General features: G+C 50.7%; 1 pseudogene; it reads right to left on the bottom strand.

Annotated features, from left to right (window-relative positions):
* The window catches only part of LOC129735173 (hydrocephalus-inducing protein homolog), a 105,763-nt pseudogene that overhangs the window by 75,814 nt on the left and 11,600 nt on the right, over window positions 1-18,349 (bottom strand).

Here is an 18,349-nt window from a genome sequence, read left to right as displayed (position 1 = left end):
CTATAAACAGGACAGCAGTCACCACCCAGCTGAATTCCAATACAATCAGCAAGGAAACACAGTCACGGACGTTCCTAGCGGCACACAGACAGAGCCTCGGGCAGCTGCTGTCACTGGTGCCAAAAATACTTTCTTTGGCTCGCTCCCAGTGGAGTGTCGTGGGAAATGTTTCTCCATGGCTGACCTACAGCGCTGTGCATGAGGAGGGCTTCCAGCCACCGACATGAGCAACCCTCAACTCAGCCTTCAGCAACGGACAAGAATCCCACCGCTACATCCCAGAAAGTCCTGCAGGAGGGAGACAGAGCAAACCCCTGGGTAGACCTTGTGAGAGCCAGGTCTTTCTGGGTGACAGCCAAGCACAGGCTGCTGCACTGCCTCCTCCCATTGTCAAAGTCCTCTCTGCTCTCAAAAGATCTCAAAAGCTGCTCCGACAGCAGCACAGTGGCCTCGGAGCCATGACCACCCCTAAGACTGCAAGTAAGGAAGAACAAAGCGCCCTGGTCACAGTAAAGAACACAGGCTGGCACGAGATCAAGCGTCACTGCAAAAAAATTGGGGAAACACGTTAACTGTGGCGAAAGCTGGTCGCTTCTGAGGGGAGAGAGGATCGCTCAGGGTCCCATCTGTGACGGGCAGCTGGGGAGAGATGCGAAAAGAATGGTGCAGGGAAGTAGCAAGAGAAGGTCATGAGATTTTTTCCTTTAGCACACTGCGCTTGCACCAAAGTCACACACTGTGTAATTAAAAACAGAGAACAGTGTGAAACTAGTTTTGGCCTTCAAGGCATTTCTGACCTAATTACATTGAACTTTATTTGCTCAGAAGCCCTTAAAAAGTGCTCCAGTTGAAGGCAGTTTCCTGATCAGCTCTGGGTTCAGACTAACTCCTATACACCTACAGCCGTCCAAGTCTGAAAAGTCACACAAGGACCCCCCTACATCACCCCAGCTTTGAAGTGTCACTTCCAGTGCCTCCCCCTGGGCTAGAAGCATTTCCTTGCTGCCCCAAACGGAATTTCAAAGCTTCAGAGACACCCTTTGGAGAGCCTGCCCCACCTCTCAGCACCATGAAGACACAGGTGCTGACGCCCAAAGGCACTTCCAAGTCCTGTCTCTGCCTTCCCCGCAGAACCCTCCACCTCCGAACTCTCCCCAGCCCCAGAGAAGGGGCCGGGATACCTCGTTGTGCTGGAAGCCGGGACAGCGCGAGGCAATTCAGCATCCTACAGCCGGATGGCCTCAACGTTCGGGGCCAGCAAAGCACCCTGCCCTGCGCACTACTGGACAAGAAGGCTGAAGAAGGTTGCCATCCTACCAGAGCTGGAGGGGAAGAAACTGCAGTGAATATCACAGCAGGTATGCTGCCTGCAGCTGTTAGGTGCTACCGCTCAACGCCGTCCCAGGTAAGGAGTGCCGACACTTTCCTCAGCCTCACAGACCCCCTGCGAGCCCAGGGACCTGGCCTCACTGACTTAGGGCTCCCACAGATGGGAATTTGCTCTCCGAGGAAATGCAGTCATTGCAATCAACCTTTCCTCCCCAAAACATCAGCTGGAACATGGATGGAACCAGAATGGGAAGCACCGAGCTCCATTACCCTGAAGCCCATGGACACAGACCCGGATGCGGTGGATGCTTTATTTCTCCTACACCATCCAAAAAAGCACCAACATCCCTCTGAGGCCGTATGGTAGTTTTACCCCTGGGCAGTGTGTCTTACTGAAAGGAATCTTTCCAACGAACCTCAGCTTCTCCTGATCCTCCTCCTCTTGAGTAAGAAAAGCCTTCCACTGGAAGTGGGCTATGATTTTACTCCGGTTGTGGATGACCACACATCTGTGATTTGACAGCGTGATGTAGGTCTTCCCAACTGCCAAGGAATTTCTGTCCAGCCTGATGTTGACATCTTCAGCGGCTCCATGAAGGCTTGTGTGCGTATCTTCACCTAGAACGAAGCAAAAGGCAGACATTGCTCATCGCCCTTGCTGATGGGAGTACAAGGAACGGAGGAAACCACAGGGAACAGAAGTGTCACAGCTTTTAGCTGTGTGAGCAGTTCCACAGATCAATATATTTATTGCACCCCAAGAGCTGCAGGTGTACAGCATGAGGATGTCCTGGGCACCACCTTAAGCACCTTATTTCTGGGTGGGCTTGTAGACATTTATCCCCAAGGCAACACTATCTACAGGGAGACGTTTTCAGTGTGCCCAGGTGGCCTTTGGGTTGCCATCCCACCTGGGTCACAGGGAATTCTGCATCCAAAGTCATTCAGGTGACTCTGAGGAGGCCCCACCTCGGTCACGGCTCGCCCAGAGTCTCCTGCAAGCACGCCACCAGGGTTGTCTCTCCTGATCCCTTGTTGCCAACATGACAAGATGCCTGGGGCATGCAGGCAGAAGAGGGAGGTGAAGAGAAACAGGCAAAGTGACAGCCCACGGCAGGATGGGACGCAGATGAGAACTTCACCGTGTTGGAGCAGCAGTGCCCTCACTTGCTGTGGGTCTGTGAAGATATGTCAGAATGAGACCGGTGGGGCACGGCCCACACCAACCTGCCCATCACAGCCCTGCAAGCCCATTTCTTCTGCCTGGAGCCTGCTGGTGCCTATGCCTGAGCGTGCAAGTCTACACCGAGTATTCCCAAGCTGTCCCACAACCCGAGCGAGCACACCTTTGCTTTCCGCCTCAGACCGAGCTGAAGAGGAGAGAGTCCCTGGCTGCGCACAGCAGCCGATTAACGCCTGGAGTCTTGCTGGAGCACCTGCCAGCACTTCACCCTCCAGAAGAGACCCCCACCAAAGCGTCCCTCACTGCCAGAGCTTCCAAACCTTCATTCTTCCTACCAAGCAACTCCCAGGAGTCAACTAAGCACAAACTTGAGCACCGAGCCTACTCTGCCTGTTGCAGGTGAGGGCCTCCCAGGTGAGAAGCAAACCCCAAACACGAGACATTCTCCATCGAAATGGCACTTCTGTGGAGCGTGTTTAAAGCCTCAGAGCCAGCCCCAGCTGAGAAGGGCAGCGACCCGGCCATCCCTGGAGAGCATCCCTCTGCCGAGGCAGAGCCTTCCCCTCGCTGCACGGGTTACAGCAAGGCAGCCAGGGGATGGACCTGCCTTTCCAAGGCTGCCACACAAAAGCACAAGGGGAGAGCTGGCTGCCTACTGGATGGACTCCTTAAACCCTAAGCCAGACACAATGCGGCAGTATCACAGTCGTGCCGGCAAAAAGAGCCCCCCCTCTCTTGGAGGGAGGTTGGAGAACGACTCACCCTTCAAACAGATCTCTGCAGCCATTCATTCATCTCCACACACGGAGAGTTCAGCCTTCGTGCCTGTATAACCTCGACTTCTCTGCTCTTAAGGGAGCCGAGGAGGAGTGGGAGGGATTCGTGGCCAGACACGAGTTATGTTGCGAGAAACAGCAACGTCTCCAGTGACTGGACAGCCTGCTTTCTGTAACAGACAACTCAGCGTACAAAAATAACCGAGGTTCAGAAGCGTTACAGAGGCAGGCGTGCTTTATAAGCTTGCCTTCCCCCTCCGCTGAATCCTCGGCATACGTTGGCAAGCAGAGGAAGCAGGACCCAAGAACTGGGAGACATGCACAGTGCTTCGAGCATGCACAACTCCGGTTCATGGAAACATGACCTCATGCTCTACGAGACAACTAACTACTGCAAAATAAACTCCACGAAAACTATCATGGTCTCACTGTCTAAACCCATGGCCACGTGGGTCTCGAAATAATGGGTATAGTTTTGATCTTCAAAGCCAAGCTGAAGCCTTTGAAATGTAATCATTCTTTCTGCCCTTCTCCAAAGTACAGAGCAGCTTCTATATGAAGACTGAACAGGATTCCTTAACCTAGAAATCACACAAGAGATAGGTAGGTTTGTAAGAGCACAAACGGCCTGGGAAAATCCGAAGGAGGAAAAATTTGTCACCATTTGTCGTAAAACAGGAACCCAAGGGCCTGAAATAGTATTAGTCAGAAATTACAGAAGTGTAGTACCAGCACTTTCCCAAGGAATATTCCTTCCTTTGGAACGTACTGCCATGGGAGCCTACAGACGCTCATAGCTACAAACCCACAAAGCAACTGGACAAAGGCTTGGAAGGTAAAACCATCAGAAGTGATTAAACAAAGACGTGAATAAAGCCTCTAGCACAGAAAAATGCTAACTCCAGGGCCCACGAGGCAGAAAGCACATGCACTGCCTGCTTCTACACGCTTTGCTGAGCATCCCCTACTGCTGCTCTCCTGGAGAGGAGCCGGGGACACAGACACACTTACGCTCCCGGCTGACACCAGCGTCCCCCAGGGAGAGACCAGCACGCAGCCACACAGAACAAGGGCACACTCAGCCTTTGCCCCTTACCTGCTCACTTGAAGCACCAAAACATGCAGAGGTTTTGAAAGAAAAGGGTTTAGAAAGAAAAGGGTTTAGAGGAGTCTGCAAAGCAAGTTTAACAGTCTTCTGCTTTGAAGGACGCAGAGCGTGGGCACCATGCAGTGTCCCGCACTTACCTGTGTCGTAGTGTACTGTCAGGGACCCGGAATAATCACCCGTCTTCTGTGGGTGGAAGTCCACCGTTACTTGCACGGCATCACCAATCCCAAGAGTCCCAGCAGAGGGATCGACAGAGAAAGGGCTGCAACACAGAGAGGCACATCAGGATTACTGTGGGACATTTGGGGACTATGTGGCTGTCTCGTTCACTCCAGCTCACCTGCGCAAGCAAGAAGCAAACAAACCACAGTCAGCAGAAGAAAAAGAGAACAGACAGTATCAGAAACTGAGCCACCAACTCGACTCCTGAAGAGCTCCAGCCCTCAGAACATCCTATGCTATAAAACGACCTCGTCTCCCCCATACCCTGCATCCAGTTCTCTGCAGCAAGGCTCAAGAGTCTGACTGCTAGCGATACGATCGGAGGAGGGTTTTTGAAGAGCACGGAGATGGTGAGGGTTATTTGCATGCACAGCTTGACACAGACTTCCTCAGGAATCCATCTTTTCCTGCCACCTATACACCTCAAGAGATACAAATGTCAAGGCAGTGAGATTGCAGCCTGGAAATCAGACAGGGAGAAGAGAATTTCTTCTTGAAGACCAGAGAATAACTGGAGTTTAATTTGCAGAATTCAACTCTTTTTTTTTTTTTTTTTTTTTACCTTGAAAGCATCCTGGTTTTGCCTAAGAAAGGGCACATTTTAACAGTGTTTCAGTGAAAGCTGCTCTAAGCAAAGAAAAATCTCTACGAGTGCAAAGGCACATTAGAGTGATACAATAACAAGGGAACAAGACACAAAAGGAGTACCCATTTACAACCTGAACAATTAGATCTCTGGCTAAATGAAGCACCATCAGCAGGAGCATATCGAGGCAAGTTTAACAGGAGCTTTTCGGTGTATTCACAAGCAATGCAGTCTGGGGCTCCGGGTTGTAATCCAAGCTTGGTAACTGTTTGCTTGGCCTGCTGGAGGAATTCTGTGCAATGTGTTGGAAATAATTATGAAAACGTGTTGGTGTACTTTAGATTTAACACGAGCAATTATGATTTGTGGCCAGGTAAACAGCTCTCGGCTGACAGACACATAATTCAGTTCTTTAACGCTCAGGGAAAAGTCAGATGCAACATGCTCCTGCACAACAGCAGCTGGGCTTTGTGGCTCCTGTACAGCCCCACTTAGAAAGCAAAAGTTACTGGCTTTAGTGCTTTGCTGGTGGTCAATTTGTCACCTCAAAAACACCTTCCAGAGAGTTTCCCAGTGATTAGGGAATGCAGCACACAAAAATAATGAGAAAATCTGGAGCCATGCACGAGCTGAGCTTCATTCATGGAAGTAGTGACAGCTGATGACATTGCTGGAGTTCCTGCTCATTAAGGAGATATTGCTGCAATTAGGGGCCTGACCTGCTCCCCTGACAACAGCAAGAACATTGGCAGTGACTAATGGGGAAGCACTGGGCCTGCAATGTTCACGTGCTGGACCTGAGACACCTGGGAGGGAGGAGGAAAGCCAAGGCCCTGCCAGCCTCAGAACTGGATTGTTCTACATGGCCCTGCACCTGCACTGGGGGTTGTGCCTGGTTATACTGGGCAGGGCTCTGCTGGTGCTTGGCTAGCATCACTGCCTGCTGGAGGAAAGGCACAGAAAAATTCCCCCAACTTTTTTTTTTTTTTTTTCCCTCCCCCCCCCCCGCCCCCCAAAACATGGCCAGAACAGAAAAGCTGCTGGTTAAGGGCCACACTTCAGCACCACCTCCCATCCCATCCCCTTGTCTGCATACCCCTGCCCTCAGATAGCTGGGATGGGCATAACACTCCTGAGGATGACTTCAGGGGATGCCCGAGAAAGAAGGTATCTTCCCATCTTCAAATTATCAGAAGAAGAGGATCCCACCAAGGTCAGGACTCATTCTCAGGACTGAGAAACAGAGCACAAGTCAGACACCGCACCCCCTGCCTCCCACCCCACGCTGCACCCACGGGACAACTTTGTTACTGCTGTCGCAGGAGCTTGGTACCCCTCACGTAGACCTGGTTCTCCAAGACCCAGAGGGATGCAAGGTCCATGCTTAACCTGAACTCTGAATTTCAGTCCACATCACTAAGCTGTTCCCTGCAGCCTACAGATAAGAGATGCTAAGGAAACGTCTCTGACACACTAATAGCCACATGAAAGCCACTGCCAAGAGATGAAGCTGGCAGGCTAAACTCTGGCCTTCTCTCCATTAATTGTGAGCTGTTCTTTAGGATAATTCTTGTCCTGTTAGATCTACCCTGTTAGTGAATCACTACTGCTCCTGAAAAAACAGGAAACATAAGGTTTGGAGGTTTTTTAACAGCTTCTTTTCTGACATCCTTTTTAACTATGTCCATTTGTACGTTTGCTTTGTTGTACAACATCTAAACTGTCACAGGTCCAGATCTCCCAGCGGTGCCTTGCAATCCCCAGCTTGTATAAACTCCTCTAGCCACACCAGCCTGAGGGAGACCTTCCCGCCAGAACCTGCTGAGATCTTGCCCGTTACTGCCCTGCAGAAAGGGAGCAACACCAGACTAGTAAGCAATTTCATAGGGATCTGTTCTGGCATCTGTTGTCCTGTCCTTGTACATCCTGTGGTAACTCTCCAATCCCACACCTCGATGTCGTATATGGGTACTACAGGGGGCTCCTAGCACTGCACCTTGTAGCATCATTTCCTGAGCTTTCAGAGCCTGATGGGCCATTCCTTAATGTATCTTCTCAGACAGATCCTCTCTGACGCCATAGCACAGCGTAGCACAAGGTCTGTAACGTCAGAAAAAGGCAGTGCTGCGCTGAGATCTGCTTCCAGATGCCATTTTCAACTGAAACGTACTGGAATGACATTTATCTCCCTGAATGCCATGGAGAAGAAACTCGTTATCCAGCCTTAACAACGAGAATGACAGGAAGAGACTTTCTATATTTACACTAGTACTGCTCTGACTCTCCAGCCTACTTGTCACGCCAGCTGGGAGGCCACTTCTTTTCTGCTGGGGTTGCTGGAGCCACTGAGCTCACCTGGGACCTCGGGGCAGGTACCTGAGCAACTTCTCACAGCACAAGCAGCAGGGAACCCACTGTCACACAGTGCAGTCCCCAGCACTGGCTGGAAGAACCGCTCCTGGCACACCATGGCCTCATCGCACAGGGAGAAAGAACGTGGGGGTTCTGCTCTCGGGCTGCAAGGGGATGTGCTGACCTGGTCAAGAGGGGGGAACACTTGGATTCTGAGTGGGGGATACAAGCTTGGGGCACTACGGTCCAGATACTGGAGGGCTGGGCTGCCATTCACTGGGACACAGCAGAACTGCATGCAGCCGAGGGATGGGAAATGCAGCCGAGGGATGGGAAATGCAGCCACCTGTATTTGGGGTGGAAGAATCCCTGGCAGTACAGGCTGGAGGGCACAAAAGCCTTTCTACGGAAAGGGAGCTTAGAGGCTGCAGCACAGGACATACAGGGAGATGCTGGGATAAAGGGCTTTGCACAGCCTGGAGGAGGACAGAGCAAGGCTGGTATTACCCGATCTTACTTCTCATGTTGTGTGCACACCCGACTGAACTTTGACACTGGTCTTGCTTTGAGCGCCGTGTTTGGTCAGATGATCTCCAGAGGTCCCTTCCAAAGTTATTCTGAGTTTCTCTTCTCCATCAGCCCAATTCCATTTCACATATAGCCCCCAAATTTCTCATATTTCCTATACATTTGTGCATATATCCAAGCAGATGGTAGACAGACAGGCATTGGAGGAACTCAACCTCTAAGAAAGTTCCCAATGAAGAATCCATTATGACATTTTGCTGAACACTTAAAGCAAAAAAAATAAAACCAGCAGAAACACAGGAACTTCAGAGTATTTAAAAAGAAATCTGAATGAAAGTGGAGGCGACTTCATTAGAATAAAACGCTGCTTATACTCAAAGATTTAAATCATCAGTTTGAAATTTCAAACTGGCTTTCAAAAATTCGTAATGAAATGGAAGAGATGACTGATGCCTTCAGCTGACATGGGAAATCTTACCAGCTTCTGATCTCTGCACACACACAATCCAGTTATTCAGAATTGTACTTTTTTGTGTGTCGTATGAAATAAAGCTTTTGTAACACTTCCCATCTCTCTGTTGCAAATCAGGACTGAAAAATTTAATTGCTGAAGTTCAGCATAAAATCCGTATCAAGCAGGATTCAACACACGCTGGATCACTCAACAGAACAGTTGGCAAGGACATTGCCAAGAGATGCCAGACACGACTGGGTATCTGTTTTGGTGGTGACGACTAGATCTGGAAATCCCAGAGGGAAGCTGTACAGGGATTTACAAGGTCCTGCCTACGTATTTCCACAGTGAAAAGCAGCAGCCTGCTTGAATAGCATCCTGGAAGCTTCCATAGCCTTGCCAGGCTTTGGTAGGAGCCTCTTGGACCCTCATGTTTCCCAGGAGAAAGAGCAAAGAGCCTTCTCTTGACCCCTGTTTTCCTGGGGAAGAAACTGAAGCAACTCAGGTGCACTAAGGCAGACGGCACGTCTTTGCTGTGTTCTGGACCTCAGCTCCTGCACCAAGACCTCTGGGACCAAGCAACTCGGAGCTAACTACCAGCTAGCTGAACTGGTTTCCTTGCAGGTGCAGTTCAGCAAACTGGAAAAACAGTGACTGTCTTCTCAGACCAACAGGAACAGTACAGGCTGTCCACAACACAGCACACATCAGGCACTTGACCAGGAGACTGCCCAAATACCACGTGCTTGTGGCCTCCCAGGGAATGGGTATATTTGTCCAACAGGGCCACATAACCATTTCAGAAGGTACTGAGGATCAAGGAGGTTACTGGTGGCTACTACAGCATGCTAGAGCACTTTCCAGGAGATCCGAGAGACACAAAGCTCTAGAAAAGGCTCCCAACCCATGCACCAGGTATTTGCTGCATCTTTGGCCTGTGCCCCCGCTGTAAGGCATTCCTCTTTGGGGCTGTAGTGCAGCTTTGAAGCCACTGCCAGCTCATCTCCACTTAAGAGCTCATTCTGCTGAAGAATATTGGATCCCAGGGACCAGATCAAACCTACTGGAGAACCAGGTTCTGGATCACAGCCTGTTTTTGTCAGGGTCTCTATACCAATTGCTTTGATCTACAATCTCCAATTGCACTTGCTACTCTAGACAAACTGCTGATAAATTCTTAAATGTCTCTTCCACCAGCTCAGAGCTTGCCCATTTCTTAACACTGCCCTTGGTCTGCAGGAACTGAGCTCCTAGAGCTGTCGTCTGCCCCGCAGGATCTTCCACAGCCCGAGGGCAGTCCAGCTGCCTTCTTACAATTGCTCCTTCAGTCTAACAGAATCAGTCTTGCACGACTGTGCTCTGAAGACACCGTTGCACTATAAAACTCCACTCTGCAGCTTGCAGGGTTTTAGCAGAGGTTGCGCCATGCTTCAAACACTATAATCAACAGCAAAACCCACGTGCCCTGCCCATTTCCAGCCACGGCAGCAGCACGGCAGCTCAGGTGCTCCGGTTCCTTTTTGTCACTGTTTCCCAACTATATTATCACGCCACAGTGTTTTGCACAAAAAAAGATGAGCTCCCTACCTCTGCGTGCTGATGCAGTAGCGGGCCTCCCAGTTACCAACGTTGCGAACCAGCAGCGTTTTCTGGGTGCTGTACTTGACTGGACAGGCTGAGAAGTTCACCTGGTCGGGGAAGTCCAGGATAGCTCGGGCACCTATAGCTCGGATTGGCACAACAAACTTCTCCCTTTCTGTGATGCAGATGAGCTCGTGGAAATAATCCTGCAGGAAAGAAACAATCTCAGCACAATGCATTTAGCACCATTCCCACGGCAGAAGAAAAACTGCTGTTTTCTAGGACTGTTGCAGTAGCGTTCAATAACGGAATAATAGTACCTTTTACCTTCATGACCTTTCATTCCAGCATGACTTGCACACAGTTGTTAACTTGCAAAGAAGAAACAAGCCCACTGATTCACCCGCTTTCGCAGCAAGCTGGTAGCACCACAATTATCTGATGCTTTGATTCCGAGGCACCAAAACAGAGTCACTTCACGCAAGGGATCACAGCACTAATGGAACCTGCTTCGATCGCCACCGCAGACTATTGGAAGCACCACTGAGAACCCAGCTGTGCCACAGCACTAACTTCAAAGCCAGCAACGCGGAGACCTTGTTGAAGCTTGGCAGGGGATGCTCAGGTACGTTTTCAAAAGGACTTCAGCACATACGTGATCAACGGTCAGTCGCTGGGGAAATGCTTCACAAGCTGGACACGGTAATTGCTGCGATGCCAGCTGAGTGTAGGGTACAGCTGTATTTCTCACCCGCTCCCACAGCCTTACAGGGCCAAGGCTGGGGACACGCACCCTTCAAAAGCCACCTGACCCATCTCCCCACACCAGAGCCGGCTCAGCTCCAGACCCAAACTGTTTTTGCAAGAGGTTTCACAGGTACTTCAAAGCACTAACAGTTCCACCCCTGCCCTCAGCAGCCTACGCCAGCTCTGCACTGCAATTCAAGAGAGTTCTTCCTCTGCCTCATCTCAGTTTCCCTTTACATCTCACCCAGCCCCAGGGGACACAGAGACAGCTCTGGCTGATGCCTTAATCGAACCCCTCTGTAAGGTCTGTTCTAGAGGAGTAAGTGACGGGGTGCCTGGTTAGCACACCCACCCCAGGCAGGCGGCATCGGGAGCTGCACACGGGGGACACTCAGACACCCCACCAGAGCAAAGCCGGCTGTGCATTCCCAGCCACTGGCTCGTTCAGAACAGAGCCAGGCAATCCCCCCCGCGCCCCGGCTGCCTGGCGTTTAGCAGCAGGAAGGCAAATCAAATTACCAAAAGCATTTTACTGTAGGGATGAGCAGAGCAGTCTCCAGATGTATGGCATGGCGTCGCTGCGCTGGAACTATCACCTTGCCCCCACTGAAATCAGTGGTAAAGCTGCTGCCATAGGGCCAGGAGCCATTAGCCCCAGCAGCGCTCTTGTTGATGAGGTGATCAAAGCTCTGCTTCTCATCAGTCACTCGCTGCCCTGATTTTTGCCCCGGTGCTTTTAACTCATTTGATATTCTTGTAATTGTTGAAGCAGCAAGCACTTTGATTTAGGAACCGCACACAGCAGCAAACTCCCTTCAGCAGAACTGATCCGGATTCCTCCGCGGTTGGGATTTCCTGCTCCCATCCCCATCCCCTCCTGGAAGGGCCCTAAGGCAGCCAGCCGTGGCACAGACACGTACCCAGTGCTCCAACACAACAGCTGACACCCAGCGCCTCACCCACCACCCAGCGCCTCACCCACCACTAAGGTTGACAAAACAGATGCTGCCCCATCCAAGGCACAAAGAATAAAGAAGGATCTCTTCTTCTAGACATCTCAAACAGTCACCCTACAAACTGCACAAGGGCTTTTGCTTTTCCTATTTGGAAGGTAAAATACTAGCAAGGGAACTGCAGCAAGCAACCTGCAGGATTTAACATCATATTCCAGGCAAGGGTTTCATCTTCAGCAAGTCTTTCTGAATTAGCAAGTTTGTACTCAATCTTGCAGCCCAAGCCCTCTAAAATAAAAGCTACGGGCAGCCCATATGACTTTAAAGCACCCATTACCTCCTGGGTACTTCACCTCCCAGACTGTTCAGATGCTCAGAAACTGCATTAGCAAATGGAGAGTGCCATTTGCTTTTGCTGTTGTTGTTATTTCGGCCACATTACTGTAACAAAGGCAAATCCAATTGAAAGCTACCTGCCTTAGTCTTGGCATGCCATATTTACTTATCTCTCTCTTCCAGATGCCAGGTAGACAGAGGAGGATGCAAGTTCAGATCAGCAGGGAGATAAAAAAAAAGGAACTTAAAACAACTGGAGCTACTTGAAGGAAGTAAAAGGAAGTAATTGTCAAGTCGTTGTCATTGCTAAGGAGCAAATGGATGACAGCAATGCAATTAAGAGCCCAAGAAATAAATCCCCCCCTCCCCCAAAAGCAAGCACAGGCAACCTTCCCAGCTCCTTTGCTGGTGAGGGGCACCGGGACAACCTGCACAGCAACGCACAAGGAAAGGGAATTCTTTCTCCAGGGACCCGAGGGCAAGGCTAAAGAAGCAAGGATTTGGTTTCACAGAGACAACCACGACCTTGGGAGAGAAAGCTGCCTCTCACCATTCATGCAGATGCACATCATGTCCCAAGCCCCCTCTCCAGGGACACCGTGGAACATGGCATCCCGTGCAAGGCTTGACTCAGCACTTCAGAGCAGGCTGACCCTTCAGCCACGCTCTACCACCCCACCAAAGTGGGACCTTGCACCAGGCTGAATGCAGCGTCAGCCCAAACAGGGCGAAACCCAAGGCAGGAGGGGTGCTAGGCAGAAGCTGGCTGTTTGTGTCGCTGTGGACCCATGGTCCCTTAAGCTTTTGAAAGCTGAATTGCCCCCCTGGGTGGGGAACGGGTTGCAGTCTCCACTGCAGCACTGCCTCGTGCTACCTGGACACTAACTCTGCTACACACTTGCTTACAGCCTGGGCAACTGTTGAGACCAGTTCAAAATCTTGTTCTGCTTCGCAACTACAAACCCTTAGCAGACTGTTTAAGACCACGTTTCTAAATAAACGTGCCTGGATGACAGAGGGGTTGCATCCCATCTATGCTCTAAAGTTTGTTGTGTTTAGACACAGCTTCAGGCTACAGATTTTCATGAAAACATGACTACATCCTTCATACAACTCCCCTCTCCATTGCAAGGATGGCAGACAGTTGTACGATGGTTCCCCTTCTCTCACACCCCTTTGACAAGCAGTAAGTTGCAAGCTCTGGCCTTCCAGGTATCGCCACTGGCATCTGAACTGGCACCCGCTGGAACTGAAGCAGCTGCTCGTCTCTGATGCTGTTTCAGGCTCTCTGCAAACTCAGGGGCTAACGGTAATACTGCCACAGTGATATCAACCTTAGCTGCCCACAACACCACACTCGGATGTCAGATTTCCTGCATAACCCATCCTAAATCCTGCACTGAATTCCTTGCAGCAGACGACTTGCACAGAAAAGATCCTTGTAGCATGAGGTCACACGGCAAGCCAAGCAGGGAAAGCTCCCGCTGAAACCCTGATATCAAAGGCTGGAAAATAAGGGCCATGACCAGAGAGGAGGGACCGGAGGATGAAGATACAGTCGCAGGAGAAGGGGGTGCCCCTGCACCTGCCCCCCTCAGCTGCCGGTTCGCAGCACTCTGAAATGAGTCGCTTAGCTCCAGGTTCATTTATCACCGGGCCATTTGCCTTGGTCTTCTGCCCCTTTCCTCCCCACACGAGCCATCTTGAAAGTATACTTGGAATAGCTTCTGGGCGCTACAAAGCATCTAACAGGGCTGCGCTGAATTGTAAAGGACTTCATTTCAGTAATGCAGTAACTCGCTGTCCTGTCGTATTTCATAGTAATCAATGTGCATTAATTCAGTCTCCACCGAGCACCAGTAATGAATTTCACAAACCTCACAGACTGAACTTGCATTGCCTGAAAACAGTGCACTGCTACAGTGAAAAGAGCAAGACGACAACACGGAATAAGCTGTGCTATGTTTTTATGTGCTTCTTACTTCCTTCTTCCTTTACAATAAACTATTAATAAGCCTGTAGGACGCACAAATGGAAGTATTTCTGTCTGTTGTTTATCTGCCAGTCAGTGCCACAATGGTTTCCAGTTCAGCAGAGGCCGTCAGACCATAACGCAAGAACATGTGGGAACAGGGGCTGGCACGAGAACACCCACGCTGTACAACTGGAGCCATAAAACAGAAACGTGCAAATCAGAAGCAGCAAGAGTAACAAATTGGAAATGTTGCCCAGCAGAAAAATTAGCAGTTCATTTATAACACAAGTGCCAATAAACCAACAGACACGTCAGCTGTTTATTTATTTTCTGACAGTCCAATCACGTGGCACATTCCCAAATGACTGCCAGACAGCAGGGAACTGCTCATTTTCCAAGAAAGGGCTACGTGGCACACAGCATTTCAGCCACCAACAGCTCACATGGCCCTAGTACTTAAGGCTTGGCCACAACTGTACTCCTTTGATTCAGGAGTGACTTCACTGAAGTCAGACTTACCCCAGGGAAGAACAGATTCAAAGCAAGAGAATTATACAAACCAACTCCCCATCAGGAAGACCCGCATCCCAGTTCACTGGGTTACCCACAGTCCCTGTGGATCGTGCAGCATCAGGGATGTAGAGGTTGTTCAAAGGCAGCACTCCTGAGCCTTCCACAACTAACACACAGATACTCTGCAGGCAAGCAACTGCAAGCCCAGCACAGGTGGCTTTACGGAACCATTTCCCAAAGCCTGCCTCTTGGCTAAGGGCTTTGCAAGGTGCTCTGCACATCCTGACCATGCTACTGATGCATTTCTAGCTCAGCTACAGCACTCTGGCACTCCGCTGACTCACGCTCCATCAAGTATGAGCCAAAACATTCCGTTTGTACAACATTCTGGTTCTGCTGTACAATCCCCTTGTGCTCCTCACCAAGCAGCCCACATCCCTCCCCCAATGCCCTGCAAGGAGCACAAAACCCAGGTCAGCAGAAACTGCCGTGGTGTCGCTGAAGCTGTGCAGAGGACCTTGCTGGCACAGCTCCCTAATGCCACACACTCACCAGTTCAAGGGCAAGACAAGGGACAAAGTACTGGACATGAGTGCTCCTGGGGGTTCTCTCACCCTACTTCTATTTGGGGTGATGTTCATGTGTTGCTCTGCTGCTTCTCTATAGTTGAAGAGCAGCAATTTGCCCTTCATGGGAACCAATTTACTTCCACCCCAAAAATGAATGCTCATGAATACTAATAAATCACATTTTAAAGGAAGCAGCGTCCTCTGCAAAGCCTGCCTCGGTGAGGTTAAGCTCTTATGTCACTTGGGCAGTATGGAGAACTGCCCTAGGCCAAGGTCATTTTAACCTTCCATACGAATGATGTAAAACCATTTCTCAGTCCCTCCCCAAAGCAACAGATCATTTCACAAGCTCAGGGAGCCAGGGGCCGCAGGGCATTTCCTCTTTAGTTTGCTACAGCCACGCTGTTTGAGGATAGGACAGGGCATTAAACTAAATCTAAGCAGCAAACAGAAGATGAGAGAACAGCTGTGCCCAAAGGGATCCTGCGCCTCTGGCCTGGCGCAGAAGCATCAGCTGGCTCAGAGCTATCCCCTAACCTCGCCTCGCCCACACAGCCACACAAAGAACCCTGCCAAGAGGCAGCAGAGTGCACATCTTCTCCCCTAGAATCACAGCTGGAGCACAGGCAGGCAAGTATCCTCAGGGGCAGCACAGCGGCAAGGCTGGAACACAGAGGGTATGAAAAAGCATCACCTTCGCTCCAGCCCAGGGTGAGGCAGGGAACTGGTTGCCAGATGGGAAAGAGGAAAGCTCTCTGCGTCTATTCACTCCTCTAGTATTTTCTATCATAATTAAGCCCCTAACACTGAGTAGAGAGGTGGGATGGCTAAACATCAACACTCCTCCCGGCCATCTTCCTACTGTCCCACGTGCACCTTCCCCTGCAAACGCCCAGGAAAACACGGGGAGGGAATGCACAGCCCGTCAGTCCCTGCTGCGGTGGCATCGCATGGTGCTGCCAGCCAGGATGTGACCAGCCGCAGGCTGCCTGACCACAGCCTAGAGCAAACCTTGCAGCACGGCACGGGCTATAACCAGTGCGCAAGGAAAGTGCCGGCTTCAGACAGAACGTTCCACTGTCTCACTGCTGTGTCCAACGTGATACACATCCCAGTGACTCCAGTTTTCAAAAGTGGTGGTCCTCACTCTGATCAGGCTCAACTTCGCGTCCTCCAAACAACAGGTCAATTTTAAATAGGCTTTTGTATTTATAATTATCAGAGCAAACCCATAACCATACAGCAACGGACAGATATTAGCAGTGCCGCAAACCCCACAGCAGACGCCCTGTTCTGAACCCAGCCCCGCAGGTTCGCCTCCCGCTGAAGGCACCTGTCTCTTGGGACCTCCAGTCTCACCTTGTTCTCATTGGGGGTGAAAACGATGTGGAAAGTCACAAGCATGCCAGGCGGTACTTTGCGGCACACGGCACGGTGGCTGATCAACTTGAAATAAGGTGACCTCTCCAAGGTGACCTTCAGCAGCTGAGGAACCTGCAGAAAAGGTAAGAAAGTATGATTTTGCAGCTTGTGGAAACAGGAGCAGAAGAGACCTGCCAATAGCCTTCCTTAACCACCTTTCCAAAGCACTTTTAGCTCTGGAGGTACGTGCACATAATACACAAGAGTCAACATTAATCCCTTCTGCCTGGGCAAAATAGCTCAAGGCCAGAGGCAGCAGGGCAATGAAGGAAGGGCCAAGCAGGGAAGACACCAGCAGCACCGAGATATAATATCTGAATCAAGCCACCCGTGTATTCAACAGGCCCAAAGAACCTGCCGGCTTCTGCCCATACACATCCAGGCAGTCATGCCCCTAGAAGGGGACTGTGTTGTCTGAAAGCCAAACAGTACGTGTTAATCCTGGGGGAAGAAATGCACTTTAACGTGCTGGGTTTGAGCAGGGCACTCAAGCTGCAGTGCTAGAGTCATGCATGCAGACCAGCAAGAGGAGACCACACATACTGTGGCCTCACTGGTAATAAAAGCAAGCCTGAAGAGCAAAAGGAGGAACATGGGAAGACAAAGCGACAACCCCACAAACAGAGGATGGCTAGGAAAATTCACAGGGAGCTGTAAAGAAGCAAGGGAGAAGCACAATACGCTACAAGGAAAGGCTGATGCAGAGGATGAGAGCCAGCAACTTGGCAAAGTGATGGAAATCCAGGCAACCCCCCAGGCTGTGGCTATCAACTATGGGCTCCAAAGGCATCTTCTGCCTCGAGATACATGACCGGCACTGACTGCCGCTGGAGTCTCAGTTTTAAAAGCCAACCTCTGCTCTCCGGAGGCTCCTGCTGCCTGTGACCGTAGCCAGGCAGCTGCCAGCGCAGGCAAGCCAGATCCCTGGGGATCCCTGCCCACCCCCAGCAGTCCCTGCAGGCACCCTGCTGCACGGTTCTGCCCTCTGGGACACCACCAGCACACAGACAGCACGCAGGCATTTCTTGACCCCTGAGCACCAAATCTCAAAGTCTAAAGCAGGTGATTTGGACTCACGGGCAGCTTCACTGACAAACAACAACCCCACAGGAGGCTTGGAAAAAACGGAGGCTTGTTCTGCACCACCCACCCGAGCCTGGTAACCCATGGCCCAGGCAGTCCTGAACTCTCCAAACGCCCTTGGAACCCAGCAATGTCCTGGGGCAGCGGGTTCCAGGAGCCAGTTTCACAGCGCACACAAGCAGTTTGGTCACCGAGTCCCTTAGGAGAGGAGCACGTGTGGCTAAGACCTTCAGCAAAAGCCACCCAGAACACCTGAGGGTGCTGAGGAACAGCCTGAAGACAGAAAAGCAATTGTACAACACAGGTGAGAGCAGTAAGTATATAGCGAAGCACTTCTGTAGTTGCACCATTACAGAGCCTCTATTTGGAATACATTTTGCTGTCAGCTGGGTTTTTAGGGGGCAAACAACTTCAGGCTGCCATGCAGTATAAGATTCAGAAGAATCTGGGAAACCAGCGCGAAAACTCTGAGACAGAGCACAACACTGCTCTTCTCCAGGACATTGCCAAAAGCCAACAAAATTAGAATAGAACACCCTCTCAGGATTATCATCTCTACCTTTCTGTATTTAGAACATACCAAGGATTTTCCTTAGAGCTAATCTTACTTTTACACCCACGCTCTCCAATGG

Source organism: Falco cherrug, unplaced genomic scaffold (assembly GCF_023634085.1).
Source record: "Falco cherrug isolate bFalChe1 unplaced genomic scaffold, bFalChe1.pri scaffold_44, whole genome shotgun sequence".
NCBI lineage: Eukaryota > Metazoa > Chordata > Aves > Falconiformes > Falconidae > Falco > Falco cherrug.
Note: the sequence above shows the minus strand (reverse complement) of the source record. Positions and strands in the feature narration are given on the sequence as shown.